The sequence below is a fragment of the Mastomys coucha genome, unplaced genomic scaffold (assembly GCF_008632895.1).
Source record: "Mastomys coucha isolate ucsf_1 unplaced genomic scaffold, UCSF_Mcou_1 pScaffold5, whole genome shotgun sequence".
Lineage (NCBI taxonomy): Eukaryota > Metazoa > Chordata > Mammalia > Rodentia > Muridae > Mastomys > Mastomys coucha.
This window is the reverse complement of record NW_022196911.1, coordinates 39,529,388-39,551,762: the sequence shown is the minus strand read 5'-3', so window position 1 is coordinate 39,551,762 and position 22,375 is coordinate 39,529,388. Positions and strand designations below refer to the sequence as shown.

Here is a 22,375-nt window from a genome sequence, read left to right as displayed (position 1 = left end):
AACCTCCTGTTTGGCTACATCCGCCCCCTCTCAACCTCCTCATACCTATATTGTCTGTATCCAGAGACAGCCCTGGGGAGGTGAACAACTAATAAAATTCATTGTGTTTTGAGGGCGTCTTTTATGCTTATAGGTCCTTACTCATAGATTGACAGATTGACAGCATCATGAACTGAGCTAGTCATAGGCAAGCATACAGATGACCTATGCCATACTTAAAGTATGGGTAACCATACTATATTCTCACTTCAGTCATCACGTGTCTGTGGTCCTAGAAACCCTGTGTAGTTTCTCCTCTTGAGGAATTTAAAATTGCAAAGAGGTGTGCAATCCTGTAAGTTGATGTTACCTTCCTTCCTTATCCGTGCTCAGAAACATTAGCTCTTCTTGCACATCCAGTTCGCATACACATGAGGGCCACTCTCAGAGCCGCCGATAGAGGGCGCAGAGCATCCTCGCGGTTGGTATGCACGGGACGCAATCGGCCGCTTCTCCATTCCTGTCCCTGGCCTGGGTTCCCGACGCCTGGGAAGTTCCTAGGGCTGAGGTTGGACCCTGTCAGGTTTCGGGCGGTGTAGATTTCCGGCCCAACTTTCTTCAAAGTGTCAGTCTGCCTGGGGCGCGGGGAGGGGGACTGGAAACTCGGGTGAGAACTGCGGAGCTTCCCAGCCACACACTTCCTCACTCTTGCAGCCCAGCTGCAATCCTTCTGGTCCTGATTTGGCTTCAGACTGAGGGTGGAGACATCAGTCACAGCAACCTAGCTAGTAGCATCTCTGTACTCCTAGCCTTCGAGTGAAACTGGTTTTGTATACAGGATTATTCTTAAGTGAACAAAGTAGGTTTCGTTGCATACTGAAATCTCAGTAAAATAATAATAATAATAATAATAATAATAATAATAATAATAATAATAATAATAATAATAATAATAATGTGCTGGTTATGGCAACGCTCTGAGGACAGCCAGAATCTCTATGACTAAGATTGCTGGTCAGACTGATCTTACAGGCAAAGCTCAGGGTCACCTCTGCCCATCTCCCCCAAGGATAGATCAGGAGTTCGTTTGAGCACAAGCTCTGGACTCTCTAAGAACTGGATCTATCACCTTCTTAGCAAGCTATACAACTCCTCTTAGCCTCACTGCTGCAGGGCAGGGTTAATATATGTCCCCTGAGCTTAGACTAGCTGTGACAGTGAAAGCGATTTCACGATGAGAACGGAACAAAACAATATGGGGCCAAAGAAGAGCTCCATGGGCTTATTTGGATGGGGGCGGGGGCTTGAGGTGGCTCCTGGGGGCTAGGTCAAAGACAGTTAGAGGAATACAAGACACAAGGAAATGATGTGGAGAATGAACAGTGGGGCTCATAACCAGGCTGATGCTACTTGGCTGGGGTTGAGCCCATGTGTGTGTATGTCTGTATATATATCCCAAAAGGCCCCTTCCCTTATCAGTAGATGGCTATCAGCCTTTAGTATATGTTTCAAATGCAATATAAACCATGTGCACTTTAAAACATTAGTGTTTATACAATGACAAAGCAAAACACGCATCCTTGCTATTGTCAAAAATCCCAAACCAAAATAGACCTTGAATAAGAAGCTGAGGCTTTAATATACAGACGCCTAACAGTAGACATTACCAGTGTTTTGCTGTGTGATCCTCTAGAGCCTCCTGTACCCTCTGTATACATATTTATGTATTTGGTTGTCTAAATAGGATCTTGTTAGAGGCATGATTCTGAAAATTCCTTTTTATGTAGTGGTTGGGAAATGGACAGCGCTGAATTATATCACGATCCAAGTTTCAAAAATAGTCACAAGGGTTCTCTTGAACACACATTTTCCCAACACGTTAGTCAATAGCGTTACCACTCAGTTATAGCCGCAGCCCTTCAGCAGCCCTTAGTGAGTGCATCCATGGCTTTAGTCTCTTGCTGGACCTAACCGAAGAGATTCCACACCTGGATCAGTTAGAGACTTGGCTTAGTCTTCCAACTAGCTTCTCTCGCCAGATGGCTCCGCATTTCCAAGGTAACAAATAATCCAGGATGACATTCAGGGTTTGTGTGTGTGTGTGTGTGTGTGTGTGTGTGTGTTTGTGTGTGTGTGTCTGTGTTTCAGAGAAAGGAAGAAAGGGAGGGAGGGAGGGAGGGAGTAAAGGAAGGAGTGAGAGAGAAAAGAGAGGGGAGAGAGCTTTTTCCTGTTCGTCTCTCTTAAGAGCAAAGTTGTCTCAGAAGCTCCCATAACCTTTCCTACCAGTCCCCTGGCCAACTGTAATCCAGCCTTCCTGAGGAGAATGTGCTTACAGTGACTGAAAGCTGAGCTGGGCACGGTCCTGATCACAGAGGAATGGGTATGCCAACTAGGAGGCCATAGGCGAGCAATAGGGAGTCATAGGTACTGATAAGTCTGGTAGTTACTGCTGACATAAAATGAAGAAATCGGGTAATCAGGCAATGAGGAATAAACCTTACTTCTTAGTCTATCATTTACAAAAGATATGTCTGCCCCCAGGCTATAGTTGTTGCTCATGCCTGCTTCTCTACAGATGTAGAAGCTTTGACAGGGAGAATACCCCGAGTGTATGTGTCACTGTGCGACTAGATGATTTTTGTGGTTTGTTTGTTTGTTTGTTTATTTATTTTTAATGGCTTGGCTTCCTATTTTCCCCAAAATGTTTACAACTAACATGTATCACTCTTTAAAGAATAATTTGGTCTCTTTTTATATATGTTCATATGTTGTGCACATCCTTGTGTATGTACATGTGTGAAAGTGTGGGTGTGTATGGTGGCCAGGTTCGATGTAGGATGGATACCTTAATTGCTCTTCATCTTAATGTTTTTAAAAAATTTAAGCCATATTTTGTTAGTTTGTTTGTGTGTGTGTGTGCATGTGTGCACATTCATAGGTGTATATGCACATGTGTGTGAACGGCATGTAGCAGTTGGTTCTCTCCTATTGTGTGGCTCCCAGGGATTGAAATTAAGTTGTTAGACTTGGAGGTAGGGACATTTACCTACTGAGGCATCTTACTAGTTCACCATCCTAGTTTTGTAACCTGGAGCTGATGGATTTGGACTGTCAGGCCATTGAACCTCGGGACCCTCCTATCTGCACCTTCCCAGGACCACAATTCCTGGCACATTTTGTTGTGCCAACCTCTTGCCCCTTTTACCCACTGAGGCATCTCCCCAGCCCTATGTATCTTGTTTCTCATTTAAAAACGTGTCTGAAAGAACAGGCGAATGAGTGACATAGAAATGGCAGTGATCAGGAATCTAGACTTCAGAAGCAGACTTCGGAGCAGATCCCAGTTCTATTTCAAATGTAATTGAGCGCACCCCTAGGTAGAGCATTTCTGGCCATACAGGTCATCAAATTGTTACTGCGATGTGCAGTGGGGCTGGAGAAGCCCATGTTGTCTGACGTGAGCTCACTCAGGTTTCCACATGTCCTTCCGACTTAGGCCTGCTCCTTCAGTGCTTTGACTGATAGGTGGAATTAGCTTCATTCTTAAAGGGACCAAGACGTATTCAAGCCAACCTCCTCCCGACAGTGACTCTGAGGATATTTCTGTCCTCTCATACTTCCTCCCTTGGTCAGTGATAGGAAGGCAGAGGGCATGGCAGTAAGCCGGGACTGTTTCATCATCCCAGTGGGCACCTGGGCCTGCTCAATTGGACTGACTGCAGGGTGAAGTTGATGCTCCCAATGGACATGGCTGCTGCTGTGTGCATGTGGAGACCTTACAGTGTTTCCCTCTCTAGGTTAATCCTAGTGGAAGGGATGGGTGTAGTGGGAACCGGAAGGAAGTGGGTGTGCCCTAGGCTCTCTACCTGCCAAGATGTAGAAACGCTGCTACTAAGGGAGGTGTGTGGGAACAGCTGGTCTGGGTTGAACCATGCTAAGACAGTAGGCAGATGAGGCTGGCACCACAAGGCGACCTTTCCTTGACTGTTTGAAGTTCTCCTTTTACTTCTCATCCATACGACACACTCTGGTTAAGTACTCAGCTGCGTGCCCATGTTTATGGGATATTAAACCAACATCCAACAGGACACTTCACTGTCCTGGTGCCCAGATGATCCTCTATAGGAGAAGCAGCTTCACCCCACATCAGGGCTGCAACATAAGCATCTTCTCTCCTGAAGGATGGCATGGGATGCACAGCTGAGTCTGTTTCTCTGAAGTTCAATAAAGTCCCATTTGACTTTATTGCATATTGTTCTGAAAATCCTATTTATCTGTATATATTATTATTTGCTCTTTTTTAAAAAGTTAATCATCATCGTTATTATCTTTGGCATCATCGTCATCATCATCATCAACATCATCACTGTGGACCTAAGTTCTTGTACATGCTAGGCAAGGACTCTACTACTACGTTCCCAGATCTTCTAAATTTTATTCTGCGACAGCCTCACTATATATTTTAGGCTGGTGTGAGCTCTCCATGTAGTTCAGACTGGTTTTGAACTCGAGCTTTTCCTACCTCCACCTCTGCAATAGATGGGATTACCGGCGATTGCCATCCAACAGTCTTCTAACAGTCTCCTCATTTATCCTTGATGGTACTTTTATAGGGATCTCATGCCTTGATTTGAATATGTTACAGCCAGTTGGCACATATCTTATTTACATTGCTCAATAAGAAAAAAAAATCCCTCTTTGATATCAGGCGATAGAAAAATCATGAAACTTAGACACAACAACCAAGAGGTTACAGTTAGCTGGGGTGAAGTATGGAAGCAGAGGAAGCCCAAGGTAAGATAGAGTGTGATCAGTCACCCAGGAGTTTAGTGCTTGCCTATAGTGTTAATGTGGTAATTTATTTTTTATGTGTTCAATTTCTCGGATACAGGGATACAAGGTTTTTCTATGAAGCTCAGTGTGCTTGGTATATGAACAACAATAGCGACCATGAAATGATATGTGGGAATACTGGTGAGGCTGGAGAAATTTAGCAAATGGGAAATTTTGAGTACTCAGTTCTATAAGGAGTCGGCAATGTGTTTAGACAATGGGACTGGACTTGCCTTGGGTTTGGTTCCCTGCTTGATCCAACACCTATGTTATCATAGGTACATGACCTCAGTTCCCTTGTTATCTGTTTCCTATGGTGTCAAATGAGACTCTAAGCATCTCTACTTCAGGGAATAGATAGAATAATCACTTTGTATTTCATGTAAAAGGCAAGCTAAGTCTGTATGAATGCTTACTAAGATTTTTTTTTTTTTTTTTTTTTTTTGGCTTTTCGAGACAGGGTTTCTCTGTGTAGCCCTGGCTGTCCTGGAACTCACTCTGTAGACCAGGCTGGCCTCGAACTCAGAAATCCGCCTGCCTCTGCCTCCCAAGTGCTGGGATTAAAGGTGTGAGCCACCACCGCCCGGCCCACTTACTAAGATTTAATAACATAAAATTGTGTGCAGTTGGCTGCACACTGTGAGTCTATGGTGTCAATACAGTGACAATTTTTGCTTGGTTTCTTTGATACAGGGTATTTCTATGTAGCTCAGGCTAGCCTCAAACTCTTCATCCTCGTGCCTCAGCCTTGTCAGCATAGATCACCCTTCTTGGCCTCATAGCAAGATTTTAATAAATAGCTTGTCTTTGCTTGTCTGTTTAACTAACTGATTTTTCACAGTTGATGTGATTTTTAGGGATTACTTGCTCTGTGACAGAGAAGGAGTACAGTCTCTGTAGTAGTATGCCTGGACTGTAGGTTTAAGCCCCTCTACCCCATTTGTCACAAGAGGCCACTCTTTGTTATATTAATGAAGCAAAAGTGCAGGCAGCTAAACCAAGCACAGAAGACCTAAGGACTAAGTGGCTTTCCGAGAGATGTGGGAATTAGAAAACAGGAGAAGAGTCGTTGGGAAGAATGTTGTTTGAGGCATTTGATACAGGAGACTGTGGTCTGGTGTGGACCGGCTGAGTTTCCTTCCAGAGCAGAGGGGTGCCACGTGGCCTTTCTTTTCAACCTTGAGTGATGTTGGGGCCCGGGCTACCCAGATACTAAGGGAAAGACACTAGGGTGGACTGGGCTGCTTATAGGTCAAAACCAAGAGAGGCCTGACTGAAAGGGGATAAAGGGTTGATAGGGTAGAGGTTCCATAAAGGACTCCTACCACTGTGGCCATCAGCAAGTGCTTTCTAGGAACTGGCAACAATCTAACACTGTCCAACATTTCTTTAGTCCACTTGGGCAATCAAAGTCCCACCTGGGCCAAGCAGGGGCCTTTAGGTTTTTTAGGCTTGAGCCTGTAACACAGATGGGCCTGGGGCTCCTCACCCAGTGGTATTACTCTGTGGAGTAAGTCTTGCCTTCTGAAGTTAGCGAAAGTTACATGCCTCTGTTAGCTTTTGAAGCAGAAACTTCCCCTAAGAGTGGCACATGGGCACAAAAGGAGTCAGACCTTGAAGGCTGTCCCAATCGTAGCGGCCAACATCTTCAGAATGCTTGGGTCTGGCCAGAGAATGCCTAAGAGCATTAACAGTTAGGTCCCACAGCCCTTTACGGGCAAGGGCACACAGAGAAGTTAGAGATGAAGCAGTAACTTACAGCAGAGAGCCCGGTAGCACCGGGATTCTTCCTTTTAAGCCCCACTCTGCACCACCATTTAGGTGGTTTTTTGTTGTTGTTTTTTTTTGTTGTTGTTGTTTTTGTTTTTGTTTTTTGTTTTCTCCTGCTGCTAGTGATCAGAGCTAGAGTTCACATATGCTAGGCAAATGCTCTACCACTGCTATGTTGGCCCCCTAAGAGTTATTTACTGGCTAAAGTGAGGATTCAACTGCTCCAAGGTACCATTGATGGGAAGGTTTTTATTGTAGTTACAAGGGAGAGCACAGCCAGAGGCATCTGTAAGAGTCAGAGCTGGGGGAGAAAGCAGTAGGTGGAATATGGCAGGTAGATTGAACCAAGCTGTAAGGAGTGAGAGCAAGAGAGCGAGAGGGGAGAGAGAGAGAGACAGAGAGACAGAGAGAGACAGAGAGAGACACAGAGAGAGAGACAGAGAGAGAGAGCAGAGAGAGAGAGAGAGAGAGAGAGAGAGAGAGAGAGAGAGAGAGAGAGAGAGAGAGAGAGAGAGAGCAGAGAGGAGAAAGAACCAAGAGCCAAGAAACTGAATGGCAGAAATGGCAGTTATATAGGAATGAGAAGCCGGGGGAAGGGAAGTCCATGAGCTGGAGAAGTCTAAGGCTGAGGTGTGAGAAGAAGTGCTGAGAGAGCCTGGGGGTCAGCATGTGCGTTGCTGTGCTAACAGGCAGAACCCCAGTTAGCCATTTGTCCTTCAGGACCTGACACCAAGCAATGGTTGTGCACCAGGCACAGAAGTAAGTTTCTGTGACTACAACCATGAGTTGAGCAGCCCCATTTCTCTCTCTTTTAAAAAGGTTTCCTTATCTGTAGATTCCCCACTCACAAATCCAACCAATATGGGATAGTTGAACTGTATTGCATTAGAATGGTATGGATTATATCTGAGGGGGATAAAAGCAAATATTGGCCAGACGTGGAGACATTTTTAAGAGGTCATTTATTCCTAAAATTATAGCTATTTGGGTACCACTTAGATTGTATTTGGTGTAGTATGCCACCCAGGGATGATTTAATGTTCATGAGATGGGTGTAAATTATATGTAAACATGATGCAAACATTTATTAGGGACTGGAACATCTGTGCATCCTTGGGGACAGGAGACCCTCCACCCCCATCCTGAGGGTCAGGTGCATGCTCAGAAGGTAGTCCTATGAAGGCAATGGATGAGTTCCCACTGTTCAGAGAATGTCAGAACTGCAGGAGCAGAAGGCCTTTTAGAAGCAAGGGGATGTCACTCTCTGATGAATGACATCTCAGGTCAGACCTAAAGGTAGACTCAGAAAATGACCAGCAAGAAGCTCTGAGGATGTGAAAGGGCTTGGGGGTGTTTGAGGATTTGAAATGAGGCCAGTGTGTGTGTGTGTGTGTGTGTGTGTGTGTGTGTGTGTGTGTGAGCAGACTAGTGAGGATGATGCTCAGAGAGGCTGAGGTGGGCAGTGCAGAGATGTGAAGCTACAAAGCCCTGTGAAGCGGGCACACAGCATGGGAAGATAGGAAACGCACAGAACTGAAATATTTATGGCAACAGAGAGAGAGAGAGAGAGACAGCCACACAGATATACACACATACGTAGACACATAGCCAGGGTTACGCAGAGAAACTTTGTCTCAAAAATCAACAAACAAAAACAAAACAAAACAAAACAAAAACAAAAAACGCGGTGTTGTAAACCATCTTAGTAGCTTTTTGAAAAAAAAATTTTTTTTAACTTCATTCTCAAATCCCCACAGTTACCTAGTGGCATGCGTGTGTTTGACAGTTCAATTCCTCCAGCTTTGGAACCTAGTTGGAGAACATTCTCCTTGTTTCCTGTCCCATACTGATTCCATTGCTTTCTCTTACTGCTGAGAGCATGGGCTCCACCAAACTTGTCACCATAGAAAGGGATGTAGTATGAGGACGAGGTAGGATTAAAACAGAGAACACTCTTGCTTGTACAATGTCCAGTATCTATTGATCGACTGATAGATATGGATATGGATATAGCTATAGATGGTATAGATATGGACATAGATATAGATTATGTAGATATGGATATAGATGTAGATGGTATAGATATGGATATGGATATAGATGACATAGATACATAGATGATATAGATATAGAGATAGATAGGGTAGATCTAGATATAGATATAAATACTAGCGGGCCTTGGAGACTTCAGACCCCTTATGGCACTTCTGAAGATAGGCAACTTTGTGGTGAGCCATTAGGATCTGGGAAGCACACAGCTATCATTTCCAGACTGTAAAATTAAGCTGTTCTTTTGCCATCAAATCCTTTCTCACATAATATCTAAGCACTATTTTTGTGTGTGAAAATTGTGTAAAGGATTTTGCTATTTTTTTTTAAATTTTGGTGTGCGTGTTTATATGTGTGTATATGTGTGTACACATGTGTGTGGCAGTACATGTACACATGTACACATGTGTGAAGGCCAGACGATAATGCTGGGTGCAGTTCCTCAGGTGCCACCTTCTTTTTTTTTTGGTCAGGATCTCCTATTGAACTGCGATGTGCCCATTAGGATCAGCTGCCTGGCCAGCAAGCCCCAGGGATCTGCCCATCTCTGCCTTGTCTCTACAGGGCAGGGATCATAAGACATACTACCCAGGTTGTTCGATGTGGGTTTTAACGTAGGTTCTAAGTATTAAACTTGACTCTTCATTCTTACAAAGTAAGCAAACACTTTACTGACTGAGCAGTGTTTTCAGGCCAGTTGTCATCCCCTTTGAAACTGTATCCAGTCACCTCAGAATCAACTGCGAGTGCTAGACTTCTGGTTCATTCGGGTGGAGAGGAAGAGGGGTGAGAAACGGACAACCGTCTACCAACAGCGTGCAAGCGCATCTGGTGGAACCAAGAGGAAATGAGTATGTAACACACTGCAATTCTAAGGGCAGCTTTTGGGTCAGACCTGCAGTTAAGCTGACAAAGTACAGGCGTTGCCCTTGTGATTAGGAACATCCTGTCAGGAGGAAATTAAAGAGCAAGAGAGTTGACATGCACAAAAGAAATCTAACACCAGCTCCTTCAGCACATTCCTTTGACTGTTCTCATCTGCTTCCTCAGCTGGTTCCCATTCCTGGTGAGAGAAAGTGTGGGGCTTAGTAATCAGATCTCTGTCTGATGGAATACCCCACTGTCATGATGCAATGTGACAACCACAGTCTCAAAGGACCATGGCTGGTAGAACTAGTTGACTTGAAGTGCACTCAACTTTTTCTTTCTGTGTGACATAATGTATGCAAATCCTCCTGGCTGCTGGAGTCACGGGTGAAACCAGAGGGACATTTTTCTTACATCATCATTGTGGTGGCTTGCTCTGCGTGTTGGGATAGAGAAGTCCATCACTCAAATGTAAGGTACGTGCTTATTGGTCAATATTTCAGGCAGAAGGACGATGCGCTGAGTAAGGGCGAGCTACCAGGTTGCCTTAAGGTGACCAAAGTGAGAAACATTTCTTTTAGGGAGGAAAAAACATCTTCAAGTTAGAAACTTAGCACATATCAGAGTGGGATGATTTGAGTTCTCATTGAAAGGCATGTCCTTCTGGTACCACTTAATTTTACCACATTGTGCCATGAACAAATTGGATGTGATGGTTAACCTGTGTAGAAAAAGAACACTTGAGTGTATGTTTGTGTGTGTGTGTGTTTTGATGGAAAATGGTGCTATATAAGTGAGCTAGTCATTTCAACTCCGGGTCAGAACAGCCCTCTTACCCTGTCTGGATTAAGGCCTTCTAAATGTTTGCCTTGTTTTCCTGCTGAGCTGAAAGCTCCTGTTTGAGGAAATTTGCTCACGACCATATACAATCATACACTAGACTGTTACTAAAAGTGTTGTAGTGAGTAGGTTAGTAAATAACAACTGGAACTTATTTCCTGACTATGTATGGATGCCAGTTTTTCATGTAGAGCGCACTTAACTATAAAGGTTTCCAATAGCCCAGATGCTTCTATATCAACTCTGTCGTGTATTGCTTGAAGGAGGTTGGGCAAGGCTCTCAACCCTTTGATGCTGCTTTTTCTTTGTGTTAAAGCAGTGGCCCCACAACAAAGAGCTGTTTCCAAGGTTGAGAGAGCTAGAACTTGGTGTATTGAGCCTGCCCCCCACAGACACACTGTTGCCATAAAGATTTCTCTTCCCCAGAAGGAACAGGTTGTAAGTTTCTCTGTGGCTGAGCCTCCATATATATATATATTTCCATTGCTATCTTGTCCTCAGTGTCTGGAGCAATATTGAGCATGTAGTTGATTCTAAGGAAATGCTCTGTTGATTAAAACACTTGAGAGAATATTATGCTTGAATTCTCAGGCATTTCTGGAAGCTGTGACCACACAGTGTTCTTGGTGATTATAAAGGTTTATTTGTGTGTATGCATGTGTGTGCAGAAACATGTGTGTGTGCAGGTACATGTGTGTGTGTGTGTGTGTGTATGTTTGTGACAAGTGCAATTACAGTTCCAGATGCATAAACATCATTTTCTTCTGCATCCCCTCAGAATTATTGTATTTGGACTGAATGTTTTTTTTATTCACATTCTTTTGTTTTTTCCCCACCAGATCTGGAACTAAGACTTGAAGTAAAGACCCTTTGTCACCCTTTACAGGGACAGCAAGTCTCCAGCCCTTTAGAAGTCAGAAAATGTAAGAAGCGTGATGTACCTGACATGAAGTGGCCCTGGAGGAATAGGAGGAAGTCACATCCTATGTGAATGTACTCAAATTCAAAAATTGTTTAAAAAGATACTGTGCTCACTAAATAAAAGATGTTTGTGAGTTGAATTAGATGGTGCTGACTGGTGTATTCAAGCTATATATTCAACACACACACACACACACACACACATACACACACACACACACACACACACACACACACACATTCAAGAGGCCAGGAATTTAAAAAAAGAAAAATATTGAAATAAATGAATTGGTTCATCCATTTACTCAAAAACTTTTTATTAACAGTCCAGTGTACTACTGTATTTGGTTGAAAGGAAAAATCATTCTACATGAACTTCAGTGTTCAGTAGGGTAAAGAAACCAAATACTCATAAGACCACGAAACAGGCAAGATAAAGAAAGTCTCAAAGTTCAGATATGTGCTGAGGGAATTTAAGAGACAGGGAGACCATGCCCAGTTGGGTAGGTGAAGCCAGATTCCATGGTTGAAATATTCATCGTGGATTGGAAGGCTGGACTATATCAAAATCATAGGGTGAGGGTATGGATGGGCAGGAAATTATGAGTTAAGAAAATCCAGGGTTGAGTGTCTGGGAGATAATACTTGTGCCCTGGGGCATAATATCTACCTAAGGAATTGAGAGACCATAGATAGACGTATGTACCATGTATTGACAAGGGTGGCTGGGCAATGTAAACAAAGCCCAAACAAGAGGGAAGTAAAATGCTGCCTTGCTCTGAGTGTGGGCTGTTTACTGTATCTCTCTGTTGCCTTAATTTCTTCATGTGTAAAATTGGGGTGTTCTCAACATAGACCTATATGCTTTCACAAGAGGTCACAGTGCTCACCGAACAAAACCTATGTGCCTAGGTACTATGTGCTCAGGCTTCTCTTTTTTTTTTTTAATTTATTTTTTATTAGATATTTCCTTTATCTACATTTCAAATGATATCCTCTTTCCCAGGTTCCCCTCTCAAAAAGAACCCTATTCCCTCCACCCTCTCCTCCTTTCTGGCCCTGGTATTCCCCTACACTGGGGCATAGAACCTTCACAGGACAAGGGCCTCTCCTCCCATTGATGACCAGCGAGGCCATCCTCTGCTACATATGCTGCTGGAGCCATGAGTCCCACCATGTGTACTCTTGGGTTGGTGGTTTAGTCCATGGGAGCTCTGAGGGTACTAGTTAGTTCATATTGTTGTTCGTCCTAAGGGGCTGCAAACCCATTCAGCTCCTTGGGCCTTTTCGCTAGCTCCTTCATTGGGGACCCTGTGCTCAGTCCAATGGGTGGCTGTGAGCCTCTACTTCTGTATTAGTTGGGCACTATCAGAGTCTCTCAGGAGACAGCTATATCAGGCTCCTGTCAGCCAGCACTTGCTGGCATCCACAATAGTGTCTGGGTTTGGTGATTGAATATGGGAAGGATTCCCAGGTGGAGCAGTCTCTGTATTGTCCTTCCTTCAGTCTGGTCTATAGCTTGTCTCTGCAACTCCTTCCATGGGTATTTTGTTTCCCCTTCTAAGAAGGATAGAGGTATCCACACTTTGGTCTTCCTTCTTGAGTTTCTTGTGGTTTGTGAATTGTATTTTGGGTATTCCAAACTTCTGGGCTTCCACTTATCAGTGAGTGCATATCATGTGTTTTCTTTTGTGATTGGGTTACCTCACTCAGGATGATATTCTCCAGATCCATCCATTTCCCTAAGAATTTCATAAATTTATTGTTTTTAATAGCTGAGTAGTACTCCATTGTAGTAGTACAGTCCATTCCTCTGTTGAAGGACATCTGGGTTCTTTCCAGATCCTGGCTATTGTAAATAAGGCTGCTATGAACATAGTGGAGCATGCATCCTTATTACATGTTGGAGAATCTTCTGGGTATATGCCCAGGAGTGGTATACCTGGGTCCTCTGGTAGTACTATGTCTAATTTCCAGAGGAACGGCCAAACTGATTTCCAGCGTGGTTGTACCAGCTTGCAATCCCACCGACAATGGAGCAGTGTTCCTCTTTCTCCACAACCTCAGCTACATGCTTTTCTTGTCACCAGACTACAATGGCTTGTTTGATCCCCACTGGCGTCTGGTGAGATGCAGAGAGAACACATGGGGAGTTGACTGATATCACAGCAATGATATCAGTCAAGAGTTGCCTAGGCAGAGATGGTGAGATATTACCTAGTCTGTGACATGGCTGAGATCATGTATGTGAGCCTTGAGTTCAGCGCCTGCCTAGAAAATGCTCAGCAACAACTATCATTGAGAACATTTTAATCAATTATATTGTCATTATTTGACTGGGAGAATTATCATAGGCTTTGCAGGGTAGGCCACATTTACAACTGGCTTTAAGGGTGTAGACTTTGACACAAGGGATAGGGCAGAAGGACACTCTAGACTGTGAGTGCAGCAAGATCTAATGCTCTTTGGAAGCAGTGAGGTAACCTGGGACATTGATCTAAGGCTTTTTGGGAAGCAGGAGAGACAGGGCTTGCTGGTGAGCTGGTAAAATTTGCCCGCTATCTTCCTGTGGGTACTGTCAGCATTTGAGGTTTCAATACAGAAAGTGAGGGTCAGAAGCCTTTCTCGGCTCTCTGGGGAGCTGGTCTGTCTGCTCTGGCTGCCATGTTGTCCTGAGGACATTTTCATATCCAAGTCCATGTGGGCAGGCACCCAGTTCAACTGGTGACAGCCAGGACAGAGGGGGAAAAAAAACCCCAATATCTTGGTGACCAGGAGTCCCCACTCAAAACTCCTCAGCTTTCAGTCTCGACTCTCTGCTTCCCCCATGACAGGCTGTGGCTAGGTGCTCACGCATCCAAAAGGAAAAAAGATAGAAAGGGAGTGGCAGAAGGCCCTCTGCAAGGCATGTGCCTTTTTGTTCCTTCTCTTTTTCCTTTTGTATCCACTGCTGATATTTCACTTATGAGCCAAAAGGGCAAGGCTGACCTCACCTCTCTCCGAGGCCAGACACTCCTGGGTAGGCAAAAATAGAGGGGCTTCTGGAGAGGAAATGAAAGAAGACAGATGTGGTTTTCTCTTAAGACTTTCAACTGTGAGCTGTGGGGGAGATTCATTTTGAAATAGAAAGCGGGGCTTGTTTGCGTGATGTCAATACAAGCATTTGGAATCCCTCTACGAGAGAGAAGGGAGGTGAATAGGGGTTCTCCACCTACCCTGCTGGAATCCTCTACTGGGAAGCTGGCACCATGGGTGAAAGGCACAAGAAAAAGGAACCAGATCTCCTGGGGCTTCTGGTCTAGTGTTTTCCAAAGGGCAAGTGCCCATGTGATGTTAGAGCACTTGGGGGCAGCTCAGTTTGTGACTCTCCTTAACACCTCTGGATCCTATGCTGGCCTGGAACTCATGGTTTTCAGGCTGGCCTTGACCCATGGTGATCCTCCTGCTTCAAACATCCCATGTGCTAGGATTATAGATGTAGCCCCTGTAACTAATTTAAGAGTAACTTCATGGTCGTCAAAGAAATTATTTCCTAAGGTTAACTCCCCACTGAAGGGAATAATACCTTGAGGCTGTCTGATAATAAAGGCTAACATTTATAAAAGCCAATGCTCATTTGTTGTAGCCTTGATATTATCATCTCATTTAATCTTTGCACAGCCTCAAGATGTCAGTGCCATTACAAATATTAGAGTTGTAACACCAACTTTGTCCTGTGTTTTGACTTAAACTGAAACATGGGCATTGTGTGGGTGATGTGTCCACTGACTTACAGACCAGACGTCAGACTTGTCTCCTTGGATTCCCAGCTTGCCTGGGAATGTATTCCTGTACATATGTGTGGATACATGTAGAGGGCATGTGGTCTTTGTGCTCACAGATAGGCACTAGAGAAACAGGAGTGTTAAGCATGTGGGCTTGTCTCTTCAGTGGAAGGGATGTATATACCCATTTCCACCCCAAGGCTGGGGGTGGATGTATTTAATAGCCTGGAGATCTGTGGTATCTGTAGGACTAAGCCTCACCTTAATCATGGAGACCATTACATTGATTCCAGACTCTCCCTAGACTTTTATCCTTCACTTTGTTTCTCAGTCAATAGAACCTAACCTTACAGGAGATGCCACAAACGGTGCTCTACAGCCCGGGAGCCTCTACTCGTATCTTCACGGGCAATGCTACAACAGATCTTAAGCCCTGAAGCTATAAGAACCCATCTTCCTGGTAGAGGTCATGGGCACTTTGCAAAAGAGTTTTAATGCCGTCGCTCCTTAAGCTTTATTGTGCACAAGGGATTGGAATCATTCTTAAGAGGGAACTTTTCCCCCAGATTGTAATGTACTTAAATATGTCTGAAATAAACTCTAGAAGTTGCGATGAGCTGGATTTCCTTCGTGCTTCGCTTGGATCACTACTCTGCTGGCTGTGGCATTCGCAGGGATCCCCACATAAAAACTTCTTGGGAGGGGTGACGCAGGTGTCCTGTTTAGGATGGAACACTAAACAGTCACTATTCTCAGCTCTCTGGCCAGCTCTGAGTCTATGTAGTAACCAGTGCTCAGTGCAAGAGGAAAGCCCAGAGCAGCACTAATCTCTGGGCATAATCAGAACCTTTACGATAATTGCACAGGCACAGTGCGTCAATTTCGCATAAGAACAGCACTAACTTCTGTATTAGGATCTATAACCTCTCCAGCTCTGATCTTTTGACCAGATTTCCAAAACCAGGCCTGAATTCCCTCCTGTGGATTGGGCTTCAAGCCCAGTCAGACGGTGATCAGTTGCCCTACCAATAGCTACAGCTATGGTAGCTGACACACACATACTCTGACACGCAGGGGTTGCAGATATTTGATATTTTCCCTCCACCCTCAGCTTTCTAGCACCTCCCAGCACTATGAACGCTAGCTGGTAGTGGAAGAGGCTTCCAGCCTGGCTCCAGTTTGATTTCTTAATATCCTGTAACCAAACTAGGTTGATGTCTTCAGTGCTATGGTTTGACTGTCTGGTTTTGGTGGGCAATGACAAAAACAGTAACAATAACCTGTATTATTTTGGGGACATTGGGGACTTCAAATGATCAAACACTCACAAGGAATATCCCATGTCTGACTTTGGGGTTTTAACTTAAAAACTTGCTTCTGGGAGCAGCATTATTCAGGATACCTCCGTTGAAACATTCTTTCTTTTCTTGTAAATTATACTTTTAGTTAGCTTATATGGCAAGGGGTTTTTTGAATGGCCTTTCCATATCTCTTAGTTTTAGTTAACTCTCTCCCATTTTCCAGTACACTCACCCCATTCCTGTTAACCTATCCATCCCCAGCTGGTTTGGTTCTACCCCTGAATTTTCAGGTCTTGAGTGTTTTACTCTTTAAGACACCCCCAGTTCATTTCTGGCTTCCTAGCCTCTACAAATACTCATCCCAACTTAAACATAGAGAAACCTAGACATTCTAAGTGAGGACTTGTTGCAGGAATAATAAAAAATGAATCCACCCCATAAACTCAATTTCCTGCGGCTCAATGCCACGTTCTGGAGCCAGTGCAGTCTGGGTATCACCATGTCCGGGCGGGCTTTTGTGATTTTCTCCCAGCTATTTACAACATCTCGCTCACATGCAACTCTTTACACACCCCCACACTCATTCCTGTAGATAGCGCTTAGGACCTGGTAAGTAAAGCATGACTCTTAAGGCCTTAATATCCAATCAATTCATATAATAATAAGAGCACAATTTACAAGATGCCAATACAATAATTTCAGAGCCAAATAATAAAGACAATATTCTAACCCAATTAATCTATTTTGCAAAAACTTTGCTTGGTTGTATAACCACGTCGGGCCTGACTCGTCCTCATTGTCTGCCTCCATGATGATCTCTCTTCTCCTCCTGCTCCTGACCTTTTTCCTTCTTCAACTTTAGCTCCACCTCTCTATTCCTGTTCAGTCACAGGCCTGTCACTGCCCTAATGTGATTGGACAGAGAAAATGCTGCAGCAAGGACTCACATATTGAGAATGTACAGTGCTTGTATTTCTTGACCTGGGTATACCCCACTGAGTCTATTTTCCAGTTTCAACCATTCTCCTGAGAAATTTGTAAGTCTGTTTTTCCTTATGGGTATGTAGTATATTTTAGTTATACATTTGTCTGCTGGTGGATGTCTCAGTGGTTCTACTTCGTAGCTATAATGGAAAGAGAAGTAGTGCACATGGATTCTCAGGTAGCCCTGTCATGGGAGATGATCTCCTTAGGTGTCTAGGAGTGGTATAGCTGGGCACACGATAGTTCAGCCTTTAGCTTTTAGAGAAATTAGATTTCCTCTCTGGTTTATCTCCTGCTAACACTGTATAAAGGCTCCCCTTCCCCCCACATTCCCACTAGCATTTGCTGTTATTTATTTATTTTTGATAATAACCATCATGACTGGAGTGAGATGGAATCCTTAAAGTTGTTCTTTTTTTTTTTTTTTTTTTTTAAATTGTATCCCTCAGATCCATCTAAGGATGAACATTTAACTATTTATCAGTTGCTTGTATTTCTTCTTTTAAGGATTGTCTGTTCATTTCTACTGGGCATTTTTTTCTTTCTTCTTAAAAAATGTGTGTGTGTGTGTGTGGTGTGTGTGTGTGATGTGCGCACCTGCCTCACATGTGCACATGTGGAGTTGTGGAAGCCAGGGTCAAGATTAGAAGTTAACCTTGGGGGTCTTTTTCTATCACTCTCCACCTTAGTTTTGGTGACAGGGTCTCCATTGGAATGTGGAAGTTGTTGGTTGGCCAGATTATCTGGTCACTGCACTCTAGGGACCTTCCTGTCTTCCCCTGCCAGCACTAGGATTATAGGTGTGTGCATCTGCATGTGACTTTCTATGTTGAATTCTGGGTCTCTCACCTCAGGTCCTTGTGCTTTGGTGGCGGGCATGTGAGTCACCTATACCCCAGTTTTTTTGTTTTTTTTTTTATTGTCACCATTTTATTTTTGCTGTACATACTTGCTTCAAGCCAATGGATTTCTGAGTCAGGTTCAGGTAAGTGAAGGGCTTTTACGAGGAGTTTATATTGTCTAGACCCAAGATACAATGCAAACACAGTCTGAAGTAAAGTAGGAAATAACATTTTTCTAAAGACAGGCTTAGAAACTGTAATCCAGTAATTGAGGATGTTTCCCCTCTGTGGTAGGGGGCTTGATTCATACCTGGCAGCAAGGCCCCCATTCACAGGTATGGCCAAAAGGATAGGGTACAGACCACCTATAACAAAACCAACTAGTGCACCCCGTGTTGTGGTACAGGTTTCACAGTTCAGATCACAAAACTATGGTAGGACAGGTTTGCTGTCAAAAATGGGATCACAGCCATCGGTAAGCTAGAAGCTATTCGAGCTTGTGTCACATTCAAGGTTCGCCGAAATAGACTGTTTGCTATTAGGCCCCCCAAAGCAGCATTAAGTCCAATATATGCTGATCCATATTCAAGTAGATTCCTGTCTGATTCTGGAAGTTGTTTAATTTTTCTGGATATGACATTAAATATTAAATCATCTTTGCTAGTACTTGGTTGATGACTTTCCATCTTGGACCACTCGGCAGAATGACGGCAGTGTATGGCCACCTCCCCAGCCGCCCGTGCTTGCCCAGGTCCTCCCGCGCTGGAATCTACAACAACCTTCCCCAGAGTCGCCTGGGCTCCATCTTTGGCTCACTATACCCCAGTTTTTAATTAAGTTATTTAGTTATTTATTTGATGTTTAGTTTCTTGAGTTTTCTGTATACTCTAGATAGGGGCAGAATGATGCAAGAGCTAGAGAGACAAAGCTGACCACGCTTCTGTTTCTGCTTTCATGAGTCATTCAGGTCTACCCACACACGCTTCTCTGGCTATTTACTCTTCATCTGAAGAATACTTGGGGTTTTTGTTTGTTTGTTTGTTGTTTGTTTGCTTTTCTTCTTTTGAGACAGAGTCTCATATAGCCCAGGGTAGCCTTGCACTTACTATGTAGCTGAAGATGTTCTTGAAACTCTGATCTTTCTTTTTCCACTCTCAAAGTGCTGGGATTACAAGTGTGACCCATGCTCAGTATATGTGATGTGTGTTAGCAGTGATCTAACTCAGACCTTGTCTTAGGCTAGGCAAGCTACATCCCCAGATGCACCTGAGTGATTTCTAATAATTTCCACTGCCACCACCATCTTTGTATCTTTTGCTTGTTGGAACTGGGTTCGGTGTGAGAGCATGTGTGTTCATACCTGAGCATATGAATGTGAGCATGCGTGTGGATGTTAGTGGTTGGTGTCAGTGGTCTTCCTTGGCTTTTCTCCACTTCATTATTAAGGAAGTGTCTCTCACTTGAACCAAGAGCTTGTAATTCAGCCAATCCAGCTAGGCAGCTCACTCTGGGGATGCCTTTTCTATTCTGGTGATGCCTCTTTATGCAGCCGTTCCAGGGAGATGCTAGGGGTCTGATATCCAGCCTTCGTGTTTGCAACCAAAGCACTTTGCCCACTGGGCTGTCTCTCTGGACCTTTGCTTTTGCCTTTTGTCACATGTAACTACATCCTCAAGTTGTCTGGGACTTTATGTTATCATAAATAAAGTAAGAATTATCTCTATGAAAAAAAACGGAGCCAAGATATCAAGAAGACTAGGATGGAACCAAAACAAACACATAGCCTTCTGTTACTGGGGCAAAAAAGTTGGTTGGTTCATGAGAAATTCACTATCTTAGGAGTATCAGTGCATTGTGGAACAAAAGCACTTCCCTGACATTAGGGCATTTTGAACATTTTGATTCCACATTTTGGTATCATTTTAGGTTGGGTTTTTTTTTTTTTTTTTTCCGTTGTTGTTGTCACAAAACCTAGGCTTTTGAGGAAAAAAAAAGGAAGTTCATTATTACCGAGGTACTCACTTCCTCTTGTTCTTTAAAGTCCATGGGGTTGCCCAGATAAATGATGATAATAATCTGTTAAATAATTATGTAACATTGAAAGGCATGCATTTGACAAAGACCTATTTCTAAATGACACTGAGGGGCCGGCTGTTTCACTCTTACCAAAACATACTCAAATAAAACTAGTCTAGGGACACAGGAAGATTCCAAATTAAAAATCCCCTCCAATTTAAGAACATTTCTTTTTAACCTAGAAAAATCACATCACAAAGAAAACAAAAAGGAAATAATAAAAAAGAACAGAAACTTAGGTACTCAGAAATTCACGTTTTCCCATATTCTGAATTCAGGACAGTATGAGAGATTATGAACATACAGGAAGGTGATAAAACTCAAAGGAAAAAAGAAATTAAATTGGAAATGATAGCAATGGAGTTTGGGATAAGCCCAATAAATGATGAGTGTGACTCAGATTCACACATATTGCACAATGGGTGCCAAGTTGTGTTCAAGCTTTTCTTATGAACACAAATAGGAAAATCCAACCTATTACATGATTTACTAAGACTGTGAGGCAAAGCAGCCAACCTTTAGGAGAAGGATAATTGTATTTGATGCTATGGCTAGAAATGATGTGTCCCCGGGCTTTTAGAAAGAAGGCACTGTGAGACCACAGGTCCTCCTTCCTACCCCAGGGGCATTAGTTCTCACATGGTAGTCATGCGGCTGTTGAGATGGCCCTGTGAGTGAAGGGGCTTGCTACTAATTCTAATGAGTTCCACCCTAGGATCCACATTCCAGAAGAGGAGAGAACTGATTCCCACAAGCTGTCTTCTAATCTCCACAGGAATGATGCAAAATCAATGCAAAAATATATTAAAAATTGATCTGACATTTCCATAAACACTGTAATCACCCTAGACACTGACTGACTAACTAACTAATTAACTAAATAAATGTGAAATATATTAATATTGGAATAATGTTTCATTTTCAATATTTTAAAATTTTCTTTTAAGTTGTTGCTGTTTTATATGTTTATATCCTATGAAGGTACCTCACTATTTCTCCACTTCCTACTTTATAAGAACTATCAAGCAGGTATTTTGCCTCTGTTTTTCACTTTAGCTCAAATTACAATTTTCTAATGCCCTTTAAATTGTTTATAAGTATTAAAGTGAAAAAGCTTGTTATGACTGAAAATGATCTGATGTATTACTAATGGTTTGTGTGCCACACTGGAAAACACTGGTACAGAGGAAAAAAAAAAAAGACCCCTGACATTTGATTACCCATGACCTCACTGCATGGTAGTATCTCTTGACAGACATTATTTTCCCCCAGAGATGAGGAAATGGAGGTTAGAGGATTTTCAAAGCAGGATTGAAACTGGTCTTATGTTGGAAATCAAGTTCTGGCTTCTACATTAGTTTACGGAGGGTTGTTTTTCTCAGCCAGGCCATGTGACTCCTTGCCCGACTCTGTTAGGACTGTAGTAGTGCTCCCCTGTCATAGAACCAGAGGCAGCAGGTCTGTCAGGCACATTAGGGACCCAAAAGTGGGACTTCATCAACTGCTGTGGGCATCTCTGCCACTCTGTGTCCCATACGCTCTGGGGAAATTGTTTTTGTGGCTCACCAGTATCTAATTAGGCAAGACAACTGTCCTCAGGTGGATCCCTGTACTCCTGGAAAGTACAGTTAGGAGGTTTGGAATGGCTTCACTTTCGACTGTGGTTCTTGGTAAAAACTGTTAAGTCGAGAACACTTTTGGAAAGGCCTGGAGAGTTTGAGGGTTGTGGGATCCTCATAATCTTGGGTGAGAATTCTTGAGTCCTTGACAACTGAACCCCTGAACCACTTCAGTGTGGAGAAGAAATCTCTAACTCTTACAGAAAGATGACTTTGGTAAAAGAACCCATGGTTGTGATCTGCATTTCTAATGAGACCCAATTCTTAGTGAAAGTCTCTCCCTCCTTTTTTTTTTTTTAAAAAAAAAAGTAATGTTTTCTGTTTTATTCATCTTTTAAGAACATTCTTCTATTTCCTACAAATCAAAAACATTCATATTTATTTATAATTCATCTTTAATCAAAATCTTACTATGTGGTCCTGGCTGGCCTGCAACTTGATACATACCTCCAAAAATACATCTGTTATCTTAAGGAACTTATATCTGTGGCATCCATAGGGGACTACCCTGTGTGATGGGATTGATTCAG

At 43.2% G+C, this 22,375-nt stretch overlaps 1 pseudogene; it reads right to left on the bottom strand.

Annotated features, from left to right (window-relative positions):
* Positions 1–358: 358 nt before the first annotated feature.
* Positions 359–18,883, bottom strand: LOC116078637 (annotated as a pseudogene).
* Positions 18,884–22,375: the final 3,492 nt, after the last annotated feature.